Source organism: Dipodomys merriami, unplaced genomic scaffold (assembly GCF_024711535.1).
Source record: "Dipodomys merriami isolate MVZ:Mamm:240054 unplaced genomic scaffold, mDipMer1.0.p SCAF_10, whole genome shotgun sequence".
Taxonomy (NCBI): domain Eukaryota; kingdom Metazoa; phylum Chordata; class Mammalia; order Rodentia; family Heteromyidae; genus Dipodomys; species Dipodomys merriami.
Window position 1 is genome coordinate 30,244,506 of NW_027202271.1, and position 11,584 is coordinate 30,256,089.

Here is an 11,584-nt window from a genome sequence, read left to right on the forward strand (position 1 = left end):
ATACATTGAAAATTATAACTTAGTTCACAGAATTTGTGGCAGAACTACAGCCTGAAGCCAGGCAGCCAGGATCAAGGGCCAAGCCCACTATAAGTATGTGGGGTGTGTGGAGTGTGTGGGGTGTGTGAGTGTGTGTGTGTGAAGAAGAAAGAGAAAGAGAGAGGACTTGGGGGTGAGTGGGGATTCTGTAGTGAAGATCCAGTGTCACATCTTCCCAGTCCTGGTGGTGCTGAGCTCTCTGAGCTTCTACATTACCACGAAGGACCCATACTCCTCTGCCTACTGGGTAAAAAACTGCATTTCCTCCAGCAGCCTCTCCCATGGTCAGTCTCTCACCATCATGGTCACTGTTCTATCCACAAGAAGTTCAAATCTTGGTTGCCAAAAGGAGCCATGGGAATTTGATGGTATATGGTAATAATAACTAGTCGATCATTCATTACAGGGAGATTCCACATAATGGTCCCAAAGACCATGGAACAAGTGGAAAGAAACTGCCCACCATCGTTAGAATTTGGGCTTTGGATATGCAGGTCTGCCTTTCCTTGAGAGCAGGGGAGGAAAAGTCAAAATGGTAGCAGCCATTTGTCCTCTCCTGATTTGGTGCCCAGGTAGGTGAGATCAAACGCCATGGCAACACTTCACACAGGCACCAAAATTTATTGACAGAATCATCATTAAAATGACAGGTATGCTGGTGCGTTAAGTACTCAGTTTAATGGAGAGTATTCTGTAACAGACTTTATTTCAATCTAGCTACTCACACCTCTACCCATTTAAACAGAGAGAAGGAGAGAGGAGTGGAGGGGGAGTGCTTTGGCATATGGATCTTTCAATGTGACTGTCTGAATAAATGGTCAGTTTTACAAAACTCCTTCCCCCCAAACTGAGGCATTTTAATTGTATGCCTGTGTTAATACCTGGAAAAAGAATCTCAGGTTTTTCCCCTCCTGTGTGTTTACATCTTGCTTCTTTCTGATCCCTGAGGCCAGATGAGGTTGTCAATACAAAGAAGCCAAATTGATGGCTGGGAGCAGATTATCCTGCTACTTTTCAAGGTCTTTGAGCTACACATCAAATCTGGGGCTGACCACTCTTATGCCTGTTTAACATCCCTGTGAGGTTCACAACCATTTTCCCAGCTCTGTGATCACCCACGATTTCAAGTTCGCCAATGTAGCCATGCTTCATCATCACAGAAACTGGACAGTGACTTTGGAGCACGGTCTGATGAGGTCTCGGCGTTTGCCCCTCTTCTCAGCACTGTTGATGCTCTTGAGGGCATTGGCCAGGGTGTTCATGGGCACCTGAGAGCAGCACAGAAAGATGGCAGAAAGCATGCCTGATGACTTCCTATTCTCATATTGTATTGACAATGATCATATTTTCTGAACGTCTTCCCTCACCCCAATGGGTTTTTCTCAAACAGTCTTGATTAAATAATCAATTCTACTCCCCCAAATAAGAATAGGCAGGGTCCAAAGGAGCTTGGCTTGTTAGCAGCCAGCTTTTGAGATGGTGTGTTTGAGAAAGCTTAAGGATATAGAGGGTACAACAGGGATCAGAAGCAACAACAGGAATCAGACACAGAAGCTTCTCTACAAACTTGTAGACATACTATGAGTCCTTCTCCACCTCCCAGCCACAGGACTCCACAGAGCCAGTACATCAGCCTACAACCAGAGGTCTCATTCCCTCATTTCCTGCTCACAGAACAATGTTTTCCTTTCTCTTCCTTCTGCCTTCCCATTCTTGGTCACAGAACCAGCCTGAAAACAGGCTTGTGAGGTGGAGGGCCAAGTTTCATAAAAGTTTCATTTACTCCTGCACTAGGCCACCCGCAGGCAACTGATCAGCCTAAAGAGGAAAGCCCTGTTAAAACAAGTTCTTGCATGAGAAGCAATGAGAAGCAGGCCAACCTTGCTCCACTGGGACCTGCCAGGCCATTAGAGGCAGGGGGCGGGGAGAGGGAGAGCCTGTTCTAGACCGAACTTCCCACCAAGCAATCTCTGTTTCCTAGGAAAGTTCTACCTTCAACTAGAAATCTGCACTGGATTACAAGCTGACAAGACTGCATCTTGAGCTCTCATTTTCTAAAAAACAGAAAATCTAGATGTTTCCAAGAATACAAGGATTGTGTGTCTCCCTCTTTTTTAAAAAAATGTAAAAAGTATTAATTTGCTAAGCGAATATAGTTAAAATATGATCTATTAAGAAAACTCTTGCTTGGACAGATTTTCATGTATTTCTACAAAGTCCAGCAAGTATTTCTAATTACTTTCCATTTCAAAGTTAAGAAAGCAAAGCAATTGGCGATTTGTTTGATCACCTTACATCTCTTCTCCTTCCACATTTGTTATTTCTTTTCCCACCTATATTAACAGGTCACTTCCACACTCACCTACCCAGCTGTGTTCTCCGTCATTACCTAGAATTGGGTGTATTCATCAAACTTTTCAACACTCTCCCAAAGCTTCTCAGGTGTGGAATTTCTCAGGGAACCCTAAGTCCTCACTAACCCCCACCCCCAAGCTCTATTTCCTCTCTCCCTCCTTTTCCCAAGCCCAACAGCTCTCCTGCTGTATGACAAGAGCCCATGTGGGAAAGTTATTTAACTTCAGTTTTACTACTGCTGGTGTTGCCAGTTGAATAATTTCACCATGTTCCACAGTAGAAGTTCTGTCTGCTATGTGTAGACACCTTGACAACCCTCTTTGGAGGAGCAGTTGGAATATGTTGATTGGTGGCAGCTGTCGCTACACTGAGTGTGAGATCACTCCAAGCCAGTTTAGGCACCCCTCCTCCAGCTCCTGTTCCAGAGAAAAAGAGGCTACACTATGAAGAAGGAAATGGAACCCCAGACTGTCTGGGAGTGAAGGCTTAGAGTCCCAACAAGACTTTACATCTCAGAGAGACTGGATAAGCTAAATACCCATATTCTAATTAGTAGCTGAAGATATAGCTGGACTAGATCAAACAGATTTGAATCACTTAAGGGAGCCCTCAGTGGGAGAAGACAATAAAATATTGATGTGGAAAGAAGCAGAGAGGTTAAAAGTTAAATAAGATCAGTAAACGCCCAAATGGTGGCTCTTCTGGATTTCCTCATTATGAAGTGGACAATGAAGTCAAACATTCTGCAAAGTGAGTCTTCTCAGAGGGTTCTGTGTGCAGGAAAATGAAATAATACAAAACAGGATTGCACAGTACAAAACAGGATTGTACAACGTGTGACTCACCACAATTGTCTACGTAATAAATTCAAATGGGAACGGGATGACCGCCTGCAAAAGAGGTGCAGACAGTCTCACAACAGTGTTCTCAAAATGTCTTTTCAGGAAATAGAAGTGTGGCTCAAGCTCTAGTGTGGCAGAGCCCTAGCCTTGAGTGAAAAGAGCCAAGCAAGAGTGTGGGGTCCTGAGTTCAGGCCCCAGTACTGACTCAAAATTTAAAAAACAACACTAACAACAAGATTCTAATGAGGAACTGAAACAATATTCTCCAAGCAAAGAACATGAGCAAGTCCCCAAGTTCAATCCCCACACAAGAACAACAATAACAACAAGTAACAGAAACATAACCACAATAAAACCTCAATCCCAGAACACTGGGAGACATTTATATTGATAGAAAAAATAGAGAGGTTTAATATAGTCACAAAGTATAAAAGGTCCATTGATAGAGGGAAGTTAAACCTAAAAATGAACTGATAGAGCACATTTGAAACTTAAACAGGAAGACTGGAAGCTTCCAGAGATGCTCTCAATACTAGGTAATCTACTCTTCTCAGAAAAAGAAAAAGATTTTATTAAAAATGCATAATACATTATGATTGCTATGCTTTTATGAGAATATTTATGTAAATAAGTTCATGAATTTGGAGAGATTCCATTTATCACACTAAGGGTTTGTAGTTGGTGAAAATGTGATCATTTGAATTGTTTCTGTTAGAGGTCACAGCAGCCAGAACCCAAACCAATGAGAAGATTTGATTTCTTTTTTATCAATAGGCTAAAAATTCCTATAGGCCAAGATAATGACAGTATTGACAAAGACTGGATGAGACTGGTTTGACACAGAAAGTCTCAATTCTAGCCAGTCCTTCAAGGTCTTCTGGCTTATGCTGCAGGAGAAGTTTCAATTACTGAGAACTAACCCCTGGCAGACCTTAGCAAGTGAGAGTTGGCTTCTTGAAGGGCAGGGACCATTTGGCAAAAATCCTGAGAGAACACTGAGGTAGTGGAACAGGGCTGAAAGCCAGGGTTCCACCGATGGTATAGGTGAAACTGCGTGACTTGCACCTGAGCTCCTGCTCACCATGAGGAGGAGCCGGTCCCACCCAACTCTGAAGGAATGTGGACATGGCAGAAGAGGGGAAGTCCAGCAAGGCTGGGACCCCAGAACCTCAGCACCGCTGGAACACTGGGACCTCCCAAACGCAGCCATGCCTACAGCATTGTCCCAGAATGCAACAGGCTCAGGGAGAATTTCACACCTGCTCCTCTCCCTGCTCTGTAAACTGTCAAATGTATTCGGTATTAGACCACTTATTCAGACATGGATGTGCAGACCTGCTCAAACCCTCTCTTTTCTTCTTAACTTGTATTTCAAGAAGAATAAGGGAAAGCAAGAGAAGAAGGAAGGAAAAGCAATGTTTTCCTTTCCATCCAGGATCATGTATAATGACTTGCTTTGAGGCCCTGGACTGAGAAGTCCAGTAGAAGGAGACTAAAAGTGTGAAGGTGTTTTGTAGTACCTGGAAGGTGTGGCTGAGTCGGGGATGGAGACCATGTGTCCATCACACTCTGAAACTCATGGTAGACAGTGAGCTACCCTCTTTTCTGCTGAGTTAGCTCAGATGGTTTGTACAGCACTTCAAGTTAGAGTTAGTGTCCAATACCTTAATGCATGCAGTCTATGACAAAGAATGTTTGGTTATGTAACTCAAAAGGGATGAATCTTGCCATGCAACAGTAAGTGTGGGCTGGTGAGGCACATCTGAATTTTTTAATATTAAAAAAAAAAAACAGCAATAAAGCCAGGCACCAGTGGCTCTTGCCTGTATTTTTGTTTTTGCTTTTGTGTTTTGTTTTGTTGGTTGTGGGGCTTGAATTCAGGGCCTGGGCACTGTTGTTGAGCCTGTCTGTGTTCAAGGCTAGCACGCTACCATTTGAGCCAAAGCACCACTTCCCACTTTTTCTGTTTAAGTGGTAATGAGGAATCAAACCCAGGGCTTCCTGCATGCTGGGCAAGCATTCTATGATTAAGCTACATTCCCAGTCCCTCATGCCTGTAATCCTAGCTACTCAAGAGCTGAGATCTGAGGATTACAGTTCAAAGCTAGCTCAGGCAGGAAAGTCCACGAGACTCTTATCTCCAGTTAACCACCAGAAAACCACAAGTGGCACGGGCACTATAGCTCAATGTGGTAGAGTGTTAGCCTGGACCCAAAGAGCTCAGGGGCAGTGCCCAGGCCCTGACTTTAGTCATGACCAACAACAACAACAACAACAACAAAAATCAATAGACCATTGGAAATCTGCTTTGATTCTCCAACAAAAACTTAGACCAATGGGATATAACAATTTTCTTGGTCCTACTTCATTGCTGCTAGTCATGAATTGGTCTTGGCTGGGTTAATCTTGGTAATATTTAAAGAGGGCTATAAGTCAAATCATAGTTTTGTTGTACTGAATCCACCATGAAATAAAGCCACTGTGAGATTACTGGCGTTCAGGATCTGTGTACTATCTTAGTCAGACAGATAGGGATTTATACCAATTACTCTCTCATAGCTCTTAAATAAGGCTCATAGTATCCCTAACCTAGGTTTCTTTTCTACAGGATGGAGAGGACTAACAATACTGAAGGCAATTTATTTAATATTGTATGTGAAGTATTTGGAACAGAATCTGGAATACAATTAGTGCCTATTATTGGTGACCATTACTATAAATATACAAGTGACATATAACAGCTCACTCTTTGTCCTTAGGCTTAACATTGACTTCACCACTCACTATTACTTCCCACTAAAGAAAGAAAAAAAAATCCCAGCAGCTGCTTCCATGTGGATTAGTGATCTTGTGAGTCACTATTTAAAACTTTGGCTGCCCTGACCAAAACTTGGATAGTTTTGCAAGCTGTTCAAGAAATGAATCATAGTCTTTTATAAATTTTTCTTTTGCTCTTTTATTGGAGAAATTGAAAAAAGGGGGAACTTCTTTTGGTTTGTGTATTTTTCTTTTTTTCTGAGCTTTGAAAAGTTGTACAAGGTGGTTGCAGTTTAATATCTGAGAGTAGTTCCTCTTGATTAGCCACCCCAGTAAGAGTTAGAGTTCTTTCTATAGAAATGGTTGCTTGAACAATTCCTGCTTTGGCCTGATGTCCTGGTACTGGTTTGATTATTTAGACAAACTGTTAACCAGTCACACAGATTGTGAGCCTAAGTTCTGGCCAGCTGAAATGAGGGACAATAACATTGTCTATTTGTTAATGCTATCCTTTCTTAGCTTCTCTGTTCCTTATAAGGCCTTCTCGAAAGGAGAAAACAGATCCGTTTTACTCATGATCACACCCCTGTGATACACATAGTTATCATTAACTGTGAGGACTGTTTCCAGCCAGTTATCATGGGCAGAAGATAAAGGAGGGAGTTTATCATCATGTTTCCAGAACCACAAACCTATACGGCACAAAGGTAACATGGCTACTGCTGGAAAGGCTTTCCTAAGCAGGAAAAAAAAAGAGAATAGTCCAGCTTCCTCCTTTGCCTGCCTTCCAATTTTTTCCTTCTATTGGCCAATCAGCCTCACCACCTGACGGGATGGCCTGTTCAGGAGGCAGGCCCCTGGAATGCAGCATACCAGGGACAGGGATGGATCTGAGGACCAGCAGGAGATCAGCTGACAAGAAGGCCTTCATTTCTGTTCCTTGAAAAGGCCAGAGTCAGGATATTTACATATCCTGTGTTTTCTGCCTATCATTTCTCTCCCTCCACTATTCACCCAGCTCCCTCCCTCTCAGCATGCAGGTTCCAGTTCAAATATCATGTCCTCAAAGAGGCTTTGCCTGATGATTTACCCAAAGTAGTTCTCCCTATCATTCTTCCTTTAAATCATTATGAGGTTTATAATTATGCACATGTCTCCCAGTTATCTGTTTCAATCTAGCTATTCAGGGACAAGACATACCTATTTGGCTTTCTATTCATTGTTAGAATCTGCTGAATGCCTAGCACCAATAAATAGCAACTATAATTACTATTATTTATTTATTTATTGTGTGTGTGTGTGTGTGTGTGTGTGTGTGTGTGTGTGCATGCATGCGTGCACATGTGTGTACATGTACTGGTGGTCCTAGAACTCGAACTCAGTACCTAAGCACTGTTCCTAACTTTTTGTGCTCAAGGTTAGCCCTCTACCACTTGAGAGAACTTCACTTCTGACTTTTTGGTGGTTAATTGAAGATTAGAATCTCACAGATTTTCCTACCCAGGCTAGCTTTAAACCATGATCCTCAGATGTAAGCTTTCTGAGCTAGGATTACAGGAGTGAGCCACTTGTACTTGGCTATCTTTAATTTTTTTATTTTTTAATAATAGCTAGATAATCAGCCTGTTCTGGAACATGCACTCAGTTCTTTCTCATGCTATTTCTTTTTTTTTTTTTTTCTCAGTCATGAGGCTTGAACTCAGGGTCTGAGCTTAAGCTCTACTCTACCATTTTGAGCCATAATTGCACTTCTGTTTTTCTGGTGGTTAATTGGAGTAGAAGCCTCATTTTCCTGCCCAGGTATTCTTTGAACCACTATCCTCAGATCGCAGCCTCCTGAGTAGCTAGAATTACATGCATGAGCCACCAGGACTTGGCATGCTCATGCCATTTTTAGTTTTCATTTCTAACATTTAATAAACAGAAATTGTATGCTCAGTTCCACGTACACTTTAAAAATATTGTCAAGAATGCCAAATTTCTACATCTAAAAGCTTCAAAGGCCATTAGGAGAAGTTGATACATTCTGTGATCTGTCAAAACAAAAACTGCGTTGGCAAATGTGAAAGAAAGATTCCCTTACTCAAATGATGTGTAACTGAAAAGAGAAAGATGTGTACAGGGAAGCAACTTATCATCTGCAAAGTCTGCTTATATTCTGCAGTATCTTGATTTTTGTTCTTAATAAACGGTAGAATGATGCATTCTCCTTGACATTTCCTAGTATACCTTCATTATGTTTCTTCTACAATCCATTTATCTTTTTAATTTTTCCCTTAGTAAAGGCAGCTTTCTTTTACTTTCAGAGTCTTTAATTCTATCTGCTGTATGGGAGCAGGGTAATGGTCCATCTTTTACCGATGAAGCAAGTTTGGATTCTACATCCTGTTCTTCCTTAGATTCTGCCCTGAGGCTTCCGGCTTTCTTTAGTGTTCACTTTTCTAACCTCATTTTCCATAAGAAGAAAAATCCCTGTAATTTCAGGAAATGAAGAGTTAGTCAGCAGGAGACTCAGGTGACGGACAGAGCAATTAGCATGAATGGAGCTAATGCATTCATGTCACATTGATCTTGGCTGATACTGTAAGATAGATTCATTCATAAAATGCCTACTGTGAACCTCTCCTAAGAATATCCTACTTTGGAGAAGAATCACAAAGGCTCAATAGCTATGTGCACATCATCATATAAAATAGTATTTATCAAAATAAACTCCAAGAAATAGAAACAAGAGTCGTTGTTTTTTCCTTTGTGGCTGTTTTTGTTTTCTGTACCTTTTGTCTTATTTGTAAATTTAGCTGTTTGGAGGAGAGTAAGAGGGGTAAAGAAAGGATGAGACAAAGGGTGAACAAATGCAGCACTGAGACTCACTAGACACTATGTTGAAAATGAACGATACGGGGTGAGGACAGGAGGAAAACACTGGGAGAGAGAGAGAGGAAAGGGGTGACACTGTTCAAAATGAAATACACTCATCATCCATGTTGAAAATGAACTATACAATTTGTGGGTGGGGGATGTAAGGGGGAAATAGGAGAACGAGGGAAGGGGTGACATTGTCTAAAAAGATACTCTTTACCTGACTTATGTAACGGTGACCCCTCTGTGCATCACCTTAGCAATAATATATATTATACAAAATGCTTACTGTGTGCTAGCGACTATGCTTGGGCTCGAGTTGTAATTATGAATAGCTATGGTTTCAATTCTCTAGGGCCTTCCTGTGCACAGGACAGAGAAAAAGGCAAGTAACAAGAGTTTACAACTCATTATGTCAGGTGCTTCAAGGGAGGAAATGCAATGCACTATGGGAAGACACAAAGGCAAGTAGTCAGGGGAGGCAGTGAGGGATGGTGTGGCAAAGGCTTCCTGAAGAAAATGATGCATCACTGAAAGATGAGTAACACTTGCTACCATTCAGACAAAGCCTAGAAGACAAAGGAGAGAGTGTGTGCAAAATCCATATTTGTGGGATCGTAAGTCACTTAGAGCCAGGTGCGGGACAGGAAGGGAGCAGGAGAAGAACTGAAGAAGGATGCAGGGGACTGAGTGTTGACAGTTTTGACACCAGGTAAGAACCTGTTCCTAATCATCCAGTCCTTCTCAGCTAACTCAAGGGAAAAGGATTGATGACAGACAAGGGGAAGTCAGACTTTGTAGTCAGGCAACCAGAAGTTGAACCTTGGTCCTGTCACTATTTTGGTGACCTTGAGCAAAATTACTTAGCCTCTGTTGCTTTGGCAATAAAGAGAGAGAGAGTGGGGGGAGGGAGAGAGAATACCTGCTCTAAAGGAATATCATTAAGACTAAAAAATATAATATGCATAGTGTCTAGCACATCGCATGGTCCCAGGTTAAACCTCAATAACTATTATCGAATAAATTGCTGTAATCATGACTAACCTCACAAAGCCTGAGTCACATATTTAAAGGAACATAAACAGGACTGGATTGTCTCTTGTTACCAGAGACATTTATCCTGCCTGAACCTGTTTAGATCCTCTTGTTTGGTCTCTTTGGCCCTGAGCCTTTAATAGTAATGTATGTGTTTCACAATTTGGTGTTGTTTCACTGCCTAATAAATGAGTTGTTTGGAGTGAACTGTTGTGTCTTCCAACTCACAGCAACTTCATTTCCTTCTTGACAGAGAATTTTTCAGCTAAAAAGGGTTATTGGGATTCAGGTATGGGAGTTAAGAACACAGCAGCATGGTGGAATAAATATGTGTGCTTCTAGCAAACAAATCAAATATCCAGCAACAGTGCAATGGTGCCTTGTGCTGCTATGCTTATACTGTGAGATGCTACGGAGTAGCTAAAGGGAATGACATCACTGTCTATGTACTAAGGTGAAAGATTGCCAAGACTCATTAAGAAATGAAAAAGCGGGCTGCATGGGATTTTTCACAGTGATGTACTATCGTCCTTTAGAGCACTGGTATTGGAAAGTAAATGATTCCAAGGAAAGCACCATTAAGGAAAATCTATGAGTGCTCAGGAAGCAGAGAGTTCACTCCTATCTGCAGATGCTTGATTCATTTGTGTCAGAATGGTAAGTACATTTATAAACAATGTTTTATGCTCTCGATGGTTATAAACATAGGAAAAGTCTAGAAGGATATATGCTAAAATGGTAAGTGGATTTTCATTGTGGCATGAAAAGATAATTAGCTTTTCCAGAAACATTTTAGTTTTTTATAAGTAGTATTCATGCAAAGAATGAGGAATGGCTTAAACAAAGAGTTAGAGTGAGAAATAGCTTAAAGGTTGAGTGAAATTGGCTTAAATCCAGGCTTAGCAGCTTGTTAGCTCTATGATTTTTCAAAAGGCAGGCCTCTTTCGTAACAATTTCTCATCAAGAATATAAGGACATTCCCCACCACTTGTCTTGCAGATTTGTTGTACAGACTGAAAGTAAAAGTTCACCAGGTGCTGCTGGTGGCTCATACCTATAATTCCAGCTACTCAGGAGGCTGAAATATGGAAGATCATAGTTTGAAGTCAGCCTGGGCAGAAAAGTCTGCCCGAGTCCATCTTCAATTAACCATCAAAAAGTCAAGCTGGCGGCTGATTCCTATTAGCTACTCAGATGGCTGATACCTGAAAATGATGGTTCAAAGCCACCCTGGTCAGAAAAGTCCATGAGACTATTTTTTTGGGGGGTCCGGTCGTGGGGCCTGAACTCTGGGCCTGAGTCCCTCAGCTCTTCAGCTCAAGGCTAGCTCTCTACCACTTGAGCCACAGGGCCACTTCTGGCTTTTTTCTTTTTGCTTATGTGGTGCTGAGGAATCGAACCCAGGGCCTCGAGCATGCAAGGCAAGCGCTCTACCACTGAGCCACCTTCCTAGCCCCTCCATGAGACTCTTTATCTCTAATAAACTATTCAGAAAAACAAAAGTCAGGCTGGAGATGTGGAGTACCAGCCAAGCCAGCCAGCCAAGCAAATGTGAATGAGGCCCTGAGTTCAAACCTCCATACTGCGCGCAACAGCCTGGACTGGCGGTATAGCTCAACTGGTAGAGTGACAACTATGAAAAAGAAAGCTGAGTGAGAGGTTGGAGTTCAAGCCCTGGTACCAACACACACACACAC

At 41.9% G+C, this 11,584-nt stretch overlaps 1 pseudogene; it reads right to left on the minus strand.

The window, feature by feature from the left end:
- Positions 1-344: 344 nt before the first annotated feature.
- On the minus strand, positions 345-1,301 carry LOC138838376 (small ribosomal subunit protein uS8-like; annotated as a pseudogene).
- Between the last annotated feature and the right edge of the window lie 10,283 nt (positions 1,302-11,584).